General features: G+C 39.4%; 1 non-coding gene across 1 annotated transcript; it reads right to left on the reverse strand.

Annotated features, from left to right (window-relative positions):
* Nucleotides 1-7031: 7031 nt before the first annotated feature.
* Nucleotides 7032-7138, reverse strand: LOC141616651 (small nucleolar RNA R71). Its single transcript, XR_012530983.1, has one exon. It is a non-coding gene; the product is annotated as a small nucleolar RNA R71 (small nucleolar RNA).
* Nucleotides 7139-12771: the final 5633 nt, after the last annotated feature.

Genomic DNA, 12771 nt, shown 5'->3' on the forward strand with positions numbered 1-12771 from the left:
GTGATCAAATAAAAGAGAGTACGTCAGGATTTCGGTTCACCATGGTAGTCTATCGACTCAGTTTCAAATAACCTAGACAATCTACTGTGAGAAGGGCAAGTGAAAGGTCCTTCCGGTCGGCTATCCACCCTAGAATTCCTCTAACTTAACTTCCGTCCTCATTAGGGTAGTCTATTGTTCATAGCAGGTCTGTTTATTCCAATCTTCCGATCCAGGAACAAAGTTAACCAGATTAATATAATTTAGAAGCGTGCACTCAACTAAATTCGTGTTACAGTTATATTGCTATGGGGACATATTCTCACATATAAATTATCTAGCCTATTCACTACATCGTCACAATCCTACCATGGATTCCCTAGTCCTAACATAAAGAGAATTAGCTACTCATGTTCTTAATGTAATTAACAATAACAACAAAAGATGTGCTAATGGAATACATGATGAAACGATGATAATCAAGCATAAATAAGACAAGGATAAGAATAATAATGAAAGAACAAGAAATTAATGCAAAATAAAGTATTAAGATTACTTAGAGAAGAATGATTACAATCTTAAAGAATCCGGCGTAGAGAACAATCCTCAAAGCAAAGTACGAGATTAAGCAGTAGTTCAGAGATTAAGAGAAGTAAAGAGTGATAGAGAGTTGGAAAAAGTATGTTTATTAACCTAATTATGACTCCCTTATATAGGGGAGCGAAAATTAACGAAACTAAACCTATCACGGATTAAATCACCCGTGAAAACTATCAAACCCCTCGATCGAGCACTTTCAGATCACTCGATCGAGGTCTTCTCCAGCAATTGTACTCATCGACCACTTTAGGCTCTCGATCGAGTAACTCCCAATAAGCACATTTCGATCGAGCTGTTAGAATCACTCGATCGACCTCCTGTTCCAGCCAAACCACTCGATCGACACATATTTCCACTCGATCGAGTGGATATCCAACGCAACAGCCTCAAATATGTCCTTGGCAGCTTCATGGACCTTCCTTCACACACCACGAGGCACAACTCTTGCTCTAATACTTCCGTCTCCTTACAATGCATGCTAAATGGGACGAATAATGGTGCGGTTTCACTACTTTCAGGTCCATTTCTGCAATAAAGGCAAAACAAACCAAAGTAGCCAATTCGGGGCATTTTGTAATACATAACTATACAAAAAGACATAGAAATGCGTGCAATAAGTGGCTAAAAAGTCTATATAAATTGCACGTATCAAAGACGAGTCTAAAGTCAAGCCTAGTTGCGGGTTTGAGTCAAAAATTTGGCAGCATTTCGCTTTAATATCAATTATGCCATACAAAAGTGTCCCAGAGAAGCTGTCACAAATTGAAAATCTGGCATTATAGCAAGTTTACCCATTACTCAAGGGTTCCAAAACATCAAGTTTCATCAAAAATAGACTAGCATAGGGCCATTTTTTAAGGGTTTTACGGTTTAGCAAGAGACCGTCACATTTCGCGCTCAAATCCTTAATACTTGAGGAAAATTCGAAAGAGATACATGGTTATGTTCCTAACATGATCAATTACTCATTTTTAATATCAATTTCATGAGATAATTTTATTTGGGACGAAAGCCCCAAATTTTCGAACAAAATGGGTATAAACCCTAATGTTTCGACCCAAATCAAAGCTCAAATGCAAAATAAAGCAAGTACAAGACACATAACTCGATTTGTCATGATTTATGGCAAGTTTTGATCAAATTTTGACAGAATTTGGTTGGAATTTGATTGAGTTTTGTAAAGAAAACAAAATATTTGTGTTTTGGAAATGAAAACAAACACGACATTAAGTCGGGTTCTTACCCAGACAGGGGTGAGCTTGGGAGAAGACGCAGCACTTACTGCGCCTCTTCCAAGGGTTGCAATTGTTGCTGCGCCTTTTCCTCAGCGATTTTCCATCCGAGATTCGTTAAAATTCATTATAAGTTCGTTATTTGTGGGCCCGGGGATCATGCGCTTCTTCCCCGACATCTTATCTTCAACATATGGCTCCTTTTTGGGCATTCTCTTTGTCCGAATTGGCATTTTCTCTTCAATAGACTACAGAAAACCACGACATTTTGTTCCCCAGCGAGAATTCATGATCACTAAATACAGTTCATGGTCTTCTCCTCTTTATCGGAATTTTGCTTGCGACGACCCGAGTGGATTTTCTCCTCAGTGGTGCAAAGGATACGTCGTGTTGATCAAACACCTTTATATTCCTCAACGATACCAAGGATGCGTCGTTGTCGATCTATTATTTTCTCCTTAGTAGTGCCAAGAACGCGCTGTTGTTGACTCAATACGTGATTCTTCCCCATGGAGTTTGAGATAAAATTCTCCGAAGAGTATTTGAACCTTCGAATCCTTCACCCAGGGGTGTCTCAGGTATGGTTTCTTCTTATGGCTGGCGAGCTTCCTTACGTAGTCTAATGGACTTTAAACGACCGTCCCCGATAGTCGACAGACTCTAAAATGTTCCTGACGACAGGTCCTTGGTTCAGACCCCTTGAGCTACCTCGCGTTGCCATAGTCGTCAGGTTGTAATCTTTGATTGACCCGATGGCTATACTTTGACTTTCGCCTTGTCCAAGCCTCACTCAAAGTGAGGTCTCTGTAGATACCTCATTTCTACACCTCCCGCCAACCACCCACTGATGATTGGGCCGCATGTCTGATACGCGGAATGATTTATGACAGTCCGTAAGTTCATTGTCAAGTCAAAGCTCAAACACTCGAGTCAACCCCTGGGTCGTCATCTACGCACCGATACGGTCGTTTTGACAGTAATTAGAGTTCATTTGGAGTCCGGGTCAAAAGCCGCTCATTTTCTAAAAACCATTTAAATGCCGAGTCGGAATATTCCGGAATGTTCTAGAATTCTCTAGATATTTATTGCTAATTAAAATTATATTTTAAGTAAATATCTAACGTAATATTGTGTTTCATGGAATAAGGAAGTGTCAATCTACCGAAATTCCATATTAAAACGCGGAAATCTTTCTTGCCAAGAAGGAAACCTCTGGAGAAAAGACGCAGCAAATGCTGCGCCTCTTCGAAGAATCGCAGTAGTTGTTGCGCCTCTTCTCCAGCTCTCTTTTCGTTTTTTTCAGAATATTTCCGAGATTTATTTCCATATCCGTGTCTTTCCTAAACTCTTCCATATGTTTAGTATAAATAGAGGCCTTCGGCCTCCATATGTGGCACGCGAGTGTTCCGCCCCTTCTCTCTCTCTCTATGCATTCTAGACTACGCTATTGCTTTTTGACGCCTACGTGCTTGATCAATCGACTACGTAAGCTCAGATCATCCTGAGTCCGAGTCACATTGCATAGACCGACCAACTTGACGAACTCCACCTTTAATCAACCTAATCAATCTACTAAACCCTTAAACGAGGGCACTTTCCACGCATATTCGAGTCGAGCAATCACTAAACGATAACTTTAGTCAATATAGTTTCGTCAAACATGTAAGTCTAAGGGTGTAAATCCCCTTTTATTATCGTACTTTTATTTTGTATTAATTAATGTAAATTTATATCAAAAGCACGTTCGAAAACCGATTTAAAATCCGCCTTTTCAAACCGTTTTTACGAAACAGCATGGGTCAGGCGTCGAGAAGAAATGCAGCAGCAGCTGCGCCTTTAGGAAGGATCGCAATCTTGCTGCGCCTCTTCAAGAGGCTACCTGCTGCTCCTGCTCTTCTTCTTCTTCCTCGAATTCCTGCACATTTCCTCCTTTCTTATTTTTTCTTTTTCTTTCGTTCTTTTGTTATTTCCGTTTATAAATAGTATTTTAACAACTCCCTTTTTAATTACAATGCTTAATTCGCCCATAATCTTGAGTAATTCAATACTTGCGGGTTTTCGCCGTTTTAATTCAAATAGATTTGTCGGGATTTCGACTTGTTCATGTCGAGGTTCTCGAAGTCCCAATTTGATTTATAAGTTTTCTTTCGAATCTTATTTGTCCAGTTTCATCTTAATCTAATCCCAAAGTTTCGCCTTTTTTGTATTTTCGACGCGAGTTCATCATATAATCATAATCATGTAAACCACTGTAATTTTTCGTTTTAATTCGTTTGATGACTTGCCCAGATACATAAAATCGATTAAAACACTTCAATTCGAGTCCAATATTGATAATCCATCATAAATCTACCAACGAACAATAACAGTGTTGCGATTCTGACTTTAAAGCCAGAACCAACCTCGAGAACAGACGCACCAAGAGCTGCGCCTCTTCCAGAGGACGCAGCAGATGCTGCGCCAGTTCTGGGTTGGTTTCTGTCTCTAAACTCTTTCTCGCTTTGACATAGCTCCTAATTACGGTTTAAATCAACTATTATTCATATTATCATCTCTAATCTGACATATTTTCATATTTTAATTCTAATTTTTTTTTCCTTTTATTTTCTTCTTCGAAATCTCGTCTTTAAGCGTGCTTTTGACGTAGATCAAATAAAGCTTGTAATTTTAATTATTGTAATTCATTTATCGTAATTATTATTATGTATGATTTAATTGTATGGCATTCGCATATATTGAATCTAACATTTTGATGTGACCATAATTGGCGCATATTTAGCCCCCGAATTACCATTGTTTCCATGCTTTTTAGTGCCTATTTGGGTCATTTCTTATCTTTAGTTCTTTGTTTTGCATATTCTTTGAGATTTTGATCCCTTGGTAGGAAAGGAGTAAGAATCTTGCATTTTCATGGCAAAACGAGGCTAAATTGATCGTATTCAATGACCAAGCATCAAGGAGAGACAAGACTAGAAGGCCTTTGTACATAGCATAGTAGAAGAGCATAGTTGAGAAAAGGATCCTTGAGTCCCCAAGGAAATCCCCAAGGAATTCATGAAGAAAAGGGAAGAAAAGAAGAAGAAAAGATGCTGCCAGACAATCCGAACGGATTGTACACAATCCGTCCGTCCGCCCAAGCCCAATCCGAGCGTCCCTCAAAGGAATCCGCTCGGATTCCCCCTCGCCAATCCGAGCATCTTGCCCAAGGATCCGCTCGGATTCCCAGCCAGATCCGGCCGTCCCGACTCCCATCCGCACGGATTTCAAGATGACAAAGACGTTTTCATTCTTAAAGCCACGATAAGAGAAGCCCTTCTCTCGGAGAATACCGGAGTCTCCTTGCTCAACTTAAAAGTGTAATTACTAGTTTAGCCCTTAGTTAACCCTAATGCATCCTCCCTAATTTTCACTATAAATACCCCATTAGTCTAATTAGAGGAGCATGTTCTTCTTATCAATAATTAGGGTAGTTAATATTAATCAAATCTCTCTTCAATATTGTAATCAAATATTAATCAAGTTTTAATCCAAGTTTTAGTTCTTTAATCTCTCTCTTGTTCTTACTTTATTTTGGGTAATTGAAGATTATTTGGGTTATTATTGGGAGATTGACAACCTCTCAATCTAGGATTCAAGTACTTCTATTATTCTTGCTTTATTATTGGAATCATTAGTAGGTATAATCTCTTAATCCCTTTTTAATTATTGCTAATTACTTTCATTTATTCATCATGTTTCATTATGTTAGTATGATTGACAACCTTTCTAGCATGATCAATATGATAATGAGTGAGTAGTCTCTTAGCTAGGGTTTAATGGGTGATTAGGGGAAACCAACATGGGGAATGATTCATGCTTAAATTAACATACTTTCATATCTTATTTGCCTGCTTGTTTTGATCTTAATGCATGCACATGTTATATTTGATGAAATGCTAAGCCTATGAATCCTTGCATTTACTATCATCTTCTATCCTTTCAACTTGACTTGTAAGACATAACCCAACTCGAGTCTTGTTAGACCATGCATGTGTTGAGTAGGAAAGATTAAGTCGACTTGTAGGTGTTGTACAATCTAATCGATTCGGCTCCGGGACCCAAACTTTCCTAGGATTGTAAGATATAACCCAACTCAATCCATCACAACAATAATTGCTTGCTTATAATTTGAGAACATGTTTGTATGATCATATCCCATGATTCCCCTATGAACCCATGACACCCTAGTGCCTTTAATCAATTGTTTACACCCCTTATTTTATTTACCTTGTTAGTTTATTTTCATTGCTATTTTAGTTTAGTAACCTTCTACATCAACCCAATTTGTGACACCCCTTAGACACTACTAGTTACAATAGAATTCTCATTTCAATACCCGTCCCTTGGGATCCGACCTTTACTTGCCTCTTTACTAATTGTAGAGTTGTTTGTGAAGTATAAATTGTGTTTTGTATCGACCATTGACCAACGACCACATATGCTTAATTTGTGAAACGAAATGGTTCCGATCAAAAATGGCGCCGTTGCCGGGGACGGTGTTTAATTGATTTAAGATTTATTTTATTGTTTTTAGTTGTGTCTTTTTCACCTTGGGGAAGTAAAACTCCTCAAGGTTTGTTCTAATTGTTTTCGAGTTGTTTGATATTTTGCATGTCTAGAAGGTTACAAAGAGATTTGTTACCTTTTGACCGTGAAATCGAAAGAACCTTGACGAATAATAGGAGACTTGTTAGGAGGAATTTGGGAGGTGTTGGTGAAGTTGTTCAACCCACTAGTGAGTTTGTCAATCCTTTCGCAATAGAAGGAGAAGAGAACCCATTAAACAATACCACACAAAATCCACCTACAATGCCTAAATTCTCGTCACACTCTATACCCACCGAGGAGGATTTACCAAATGGTACTCCTACCCCACAACATCTTACCGAAAACTTTATTGCCAAGTCCGCCTTCATTCAACTAGTTGAGAGGAGCCAATTCGGGGGAATGCCTAGTGAGGACCCTCATTCTCATATGGAAACCTTTTGCGATTATTGTGAAGCTATCTCTCAAACGGGAGTGACTCAAGACCAAATAAGATGGGTCTTATTTCCTTTTTCGTTAATCGGCACCGCAAAGCAATGGTTGAAGGGCCTTGATAAGGCCACCCTTGGAATAGATTCTTGGAAGAAGCTAGCTCTAGCTTTCTACAAAAAATTCTACCCAGCGGAAAAGACCAATATGCTAAGAGCTCAAATTACGGGTTTTAAGCAAAGGGATGAAGAATCTTTGTATGAAGCTTGGGAGCGGTTCAAAGGTATTTGTCGCTCATGTCCTCACCATGAACTTAGCGAATGGTTTTTGGTGCAACAATTTTGGAATGGTTTATATGAAGATTCTAGGAACATTCTCAATATGGGATCAAATGGAATGTTCACCGAAGTTGATGACAATCAAACATGGAACAAGATTGAGGAAATGGCGGTCCATAATTCACAATATAGTAGGCCTCGCAAAGCTACTAGAGGAGGAAAGTATGAAGTGGACACCGTTACTCAATTGGGTGCTCAACTTAGTGCTCACATTGACACAATCAACTTGAAGTTTGAACAAGCTATGGCTAGACTTGAGGAAAACTCAAAATCATCGAAGCATCATGTCAATGCCATGACGGCATCCTCATCAATCCCAAGCGGGATATGTGAGAATTGTGGAACCTTGGGTCATGACTCAAGTGAGTGTAGGGGAACAACCGAACAAGTTAATGCTTTCCAAGCTTACAAAAGTGGTACCCCTTATTCAAATTTTTACAATGAAAACACCAAGTTCTATCCAAATCTCTCATACAAAAGCCAAAATGTTCAAAACCCTCAAGCAACATACACTCCACCACCCATGAGAAATCAAAATCAAAGACCCTTTTACAATCAAAACCAAGGCTACCAAAATCAAAATCCATACAATCACCACAATGACCAAGGTTTTGATGTCCAAAAAGCGGTCCTCCAAATGCAAAAGAATCAACAAGAATTTTTCACCCAAATGCAAAAAGATAGCCAAGCAAAAGACACCACCATCAACAACATTTTAGCTCACACCAAGATGTTGGAAACACAATTGACCCAACTAGCATCTTCAAGCTCACAAAGACAAAAGGGGCAATTACCACCTCAAAGTAATCCCCCTAGACATGAAACGGTTAGTGCCATTCACTTGAGAAGTGGTACAAGATATGAGGCACCGAAGAAGCAAGTTGAGGATGAAGTTGTGAGAACTAGTGAGAATGAAGTTGTGGTGCAAAGCCCCAAAGAAGGGGAATCATCAAAGGAAGAAAGTTCAAAGAAAAATGAAGACAAAGCCAAAGAGAAGGAGCCCATTGTGATTAGACTTCCTTTTCCAAGTCGTCAAGCCAAGCCCAAATTTGATGATCAACTTGGAAAGTTCATGGAAATTGTGAAGAACTTAGAAGTCTCAATTCCTTTCACGGAATTAATCAATCACGTTCCGGCCTATGCAAAGTACATGAAAGATATCCTCACAAAGAAGAAGTCGATCCGGAAACTTGAGACTATCGCCTTCACTAAGGTGAGTAGTGCAATACTTCAAGGGAGTTCACCTCCAAAGTTAAAGGATCCGGGAAGCTTCTCAATACCGTGTACCATTGGCGACACAACGATCAACAAAGCCTTATGTGATCTAGGGGCTAGTGTGAGTGTCATGCCGTATTCGGTAAGTAAAAGGTTGGGAATGGGAGAGCTTAAATGCACCAATATCACTCTTCAAATGGCCGATAGATCGACGAAGACACCATTAGGGATATGGGAAGATGTCCCCGTGCGAATTGGGATGTTTTTCATCCCGGTGGACTTTGTCATTGTTGATATGGAGGAAGATTCCAACATTCCAATCATCTTAGGAAGACCTTTCCTACACACCGCGGGTGCGGTGATTGATGTGAAACATGGAGAGCTCACTCTAGAAGTGGGAGATGAAAGCATAACTTTTAATCTTGACAAAACCATGAGAGCTCCTCGTTTGCATGAGCCATGTTTCATGATTGATCATTATAGCCGAAAAGATGAAAAGAAGAAATCGGAACTCCAATGGAGGAAGAAAGTTGAAGATGCTCCATTCAAAGAGCAAGTGAATTGTGATAAGGAGAGCTTGCAAAGCTCATCAAAATCAACCAAGGAAGAAGATGATGGCCTCATTGGCCAAGAGAAGAAATTGGGAGAGTTGTCTCCATCTAAGCAAGAGATTTTCAATGATCAACTCAATGAAGTTTGTGGTCTTTGGGACGACGAATTTGAAGGGATCTTTAATCCCTACATTGGGCATGCCATCGATCATGATCAACAACAAGGGCCACGGTCTATTGAGGACCTCTACCATAACAATGAACAAGCTTTTGATTACTTCTTCAAGGTGTTGAGCAACATCAACAACACCTTGAACATGCCCCCTTGACATCTCATCAAGAATGAGAGTTTGGTGGAGTCCTCCCTAAACCACCACTTGTAAATATTTCTAACTCCCTAACTTACATTTCAATTTTTGTATTGCATTTTTGTCATTTTTGGATTTTATTTACTTTGATCAAAATAATTGTCATGTAAGAGAGAAGTGAGGGAGGGACTAATGATTTTAATTGATGTGTAGTGCTTTACCTTAGTGTGGGGATGGCAATTGCCTAGACTATTCATGCCTTAGTAGTGCCCCCACAATGAAGAACACAAGATTTGAAAGAAAGAAAGAATGATAAGGGGATGCATTGGTGCACGGATGGAACTGAATCCGTGTACACAAGGACCAATCCGAGCGGATTCCTGAGAATCCGCCCGTCTAAAGAAAATCCGAGCGTCCTGCTAAGAAGACGCCCGTCTTGGGCTGTGTTGAAATTGCAAATTCTTGACTGTCGAAGAATCCGAGCGGATTTCTGGAAAGACGCCCGTCTCACAGAATCCGTCCGTCTTTTGAAAAAGACGCCCGTCTCAAAGCTGAAGAAAAAACAAAGAAAAATCTCTGGACTGAAATCCGTCCGTCCTGCACGAAATCCGCCCGTCTCATCTCAGAAGAATCCGAGCGGATTCCCCAAAATCCGCCCGTCTCTAGGCGGGATTTTGAAAATTTTGAAGCTGTAGAATCCGCACGGATTGCGCCCAATCCGCACGGATTGTCCCTGCGTCCTAAAATTGTCGAATTCTTTAAATACCCACCCCACCTTCATTCATTCATTCATTCATTCATAAACACTACCCATAACATCAAAACCCTCATCCTCTCCATCTCAAAAACAAAAACCCTCAACAAAATCCACCAAAATCAAATCAAACCATCTTTCAAACAACAAATCAATCACTCCATCTTCATTAACAATCAAAACCAAGAACAAATTCTTCAACCTTTGAATCGATTTTTGTTTTTATAAAGGCAAAGCCTTTTACCTTCAAAATCGATTTGGGCATTCTACAAATTGAAGATTTTTGACTCTTTACTTGGTTAGCTCATGAAATGGCAAGAACAAAGGGAGCAACAAGGGCAACAAAGGCACCAAAAGCAAAGGCTCTCTCTCAAAGGCAAAAAGCTCTACAAGCAAAGAAAGCTTTGGCAATGGTGGTATCAACACCAAACTTGGTAGTGCAACAACAACAACAAATTCCTATGGAAGCATCACCTTCTACTCCGGTAATCGATCAACTCTTGCATTTTCCGGAGGTAACATTCATTTCCGATACCCATAGAAATACATTTGTCAAGTTTGCTATGAAACAAATCCAATCCACCAAATTCATATGTGAAGATGCTTTAGAGAAGTTGGGTGTTCTTGAACAAACAAGAGTCTTTTTCAATGCCATGGGTTTGAAGAAATTGTTTGAAATAAAGGAAGTAACATACCCCTCCCTTGTCTTGGAATTCTTAAGTTCTTTAAAAGTGACAAAAGTTGAGAATAGGGAAAATATTGAGTTTCGTCTAGCTAACACTAGTAGACGCATTACCTTTCCGGAATTGGGTGAAATTTTGGGTCTTAGCGATGAACATAAATTTTATAAGCAATATGGGAAGTATGATCCCGAGCCTCTTTGGGAGGCAATCTCCGGGAAGAAATTTGAAGATTTTCATGCTTGTCATGCTCTTTTGGTCCATCATCCGGGCATAAGAATATGGCACAAAGTTGTGGGAAATACCATAATTGCTAGGAAAGACACCAATCATTTCACGGGACTCGATTTTATTCTCCTTGAATCAACTTTGAATATTGGAAGAATTCACACCAAGCCTTACAATTCTTTGAGGCTATTGGTTGATAGATGGCTCCATGTAGATAGTGGGAAGAAGGGTCAAACCGTTATTGTTAATGGCGGCCTTGTCACGGTCCTAGCCAAGCACTTTGATCCTAATTTCAATAAGGATAGCAAGTACAAGGCTAAGTATGGTGGCCATCTTATTGATATGTCCATCTTGATTAACAAGTTTAAGTGGGTTGCTCACAATCCCCTTGATACCAAGTATGGGTGGCTTACTAGTGAGGCTCGATCATTCACTTTACCCGCAAAGATTTGTCGTCTTAGTGTCCACCGGACCAACTATTTACTTCCCCTATCCGAAGAAGCTGAGTACATCATTCAACAACAAATAGGTGATCATGAAACTCCCTCCTCTTCCATTGTTATACCACCTTACCCCTTTGTGTATGAAGAGTTCAAACCGCAAGGAGTTGAAATTGGAAAAGATTATGTCACTCTTCTTATGCAAGCCATGCACAAGCAAGCTTATGAAGATCGGAAGAATGCATATTTGGCTCAATATCCTCCCCTCTTACATCTAGCTAGGCAAGGACTCCTTGATCCATCTTGTCCTTTGCCTAGTTGGGCGGATAGAGAAGCCTTATTTCCGGGTGCATCTAGGGACGTGGTGGAAGACAATGAGGTTGTTGGAAATGGTGAAGAAATTGATGATAATATTGAGGAAGAAGCAAGTGGAGATGAAGAAAGAGATGGTGAAGATAATGATGAGCAAGATGATGGAGAAAGTGATGAAGAAAGTGCCAAGGAAAGTGGCAATGTGACCGCTTCTCATGAGGGAAGTGGTGATGATAATAGCATGATGGAAGACTAGCCTTGGAGACTCCTACACTCCCATGGTTTGTCTATATCTCTTTGTATTTTATTTCATTTTGATCATCGTTGGTTTAGTCCTAGCAACATCAAAGGACTCACACCTCGGTTCCTTTGAGGTGTTCTTTATTGTTCTCATTTTTGAAAATCCAAAATGACAATCTAATTTCATGCATAGCATAGTGTGTGCATGAACTCCCCCATGCTTTGACATTAGCAATAGTGTCTTATTCGGTTTGGGGAAGTTAATGCATACACAACGGGAGGTAATCTAAATTATCCTCTCCGTCATAACAAAAACCATGCATCATGTAGTATAGCTTAGTGTAGAATTGCATTTAGTATAGAAATCATGCATCATTTTTGCATAATTTCCATCATTTTGGCCATTGAGGACAATGCCCATATTAGTGTGGGGATGGGAATTCTAACACTTAACTTTTATTCAAAAACCATAAAAATTGAAAAATTTCAAAAATCATAAAAATTTGAAAAATTGAAAAACCAAAAACAAGTTCATTTCCTTTGTATATATTGTCTTGTATATATTGTGTTTGTTTTATCCTTGTTCACTTTGATTGACTACGCCACATCCGAGACATGAGGATATTGAAGACCGCATGGTATGATCTTTCCAATCTCCTTTTTCCTCTTTATGTTAATGACTATGTGGCTTTATTTTGATTGATGCGGTAAAACAATGTGAACTTAGGACTTGCATTTAGTTTATTTGGCATATTAGTTGGTAGAATCATATGCATTAGGATGTTTATATGCTAGTTGCATCATGGCATGTAGTTGCATGGTTAGAAAAATTTTGTGAAACCGTCTATTTGGGAAGCTTGACAAGTGTATATAGGCCCTAG

The sequence above is a fragment of the Silene latifolia genome, chromosome 11, assembly GCF_048544455.1.
Source record: "Silene latifolia isolate original U9 population chromosome 11, ASM4854445v1, whole genome shotgun sequence".
Taxonomy (NCBI): Eukaryota; Viridiplantae; Streptophyta; class Magnoliopsida; order Caryophyllales; family Caryophyllaceae; genus Silene; species Silene latifolia.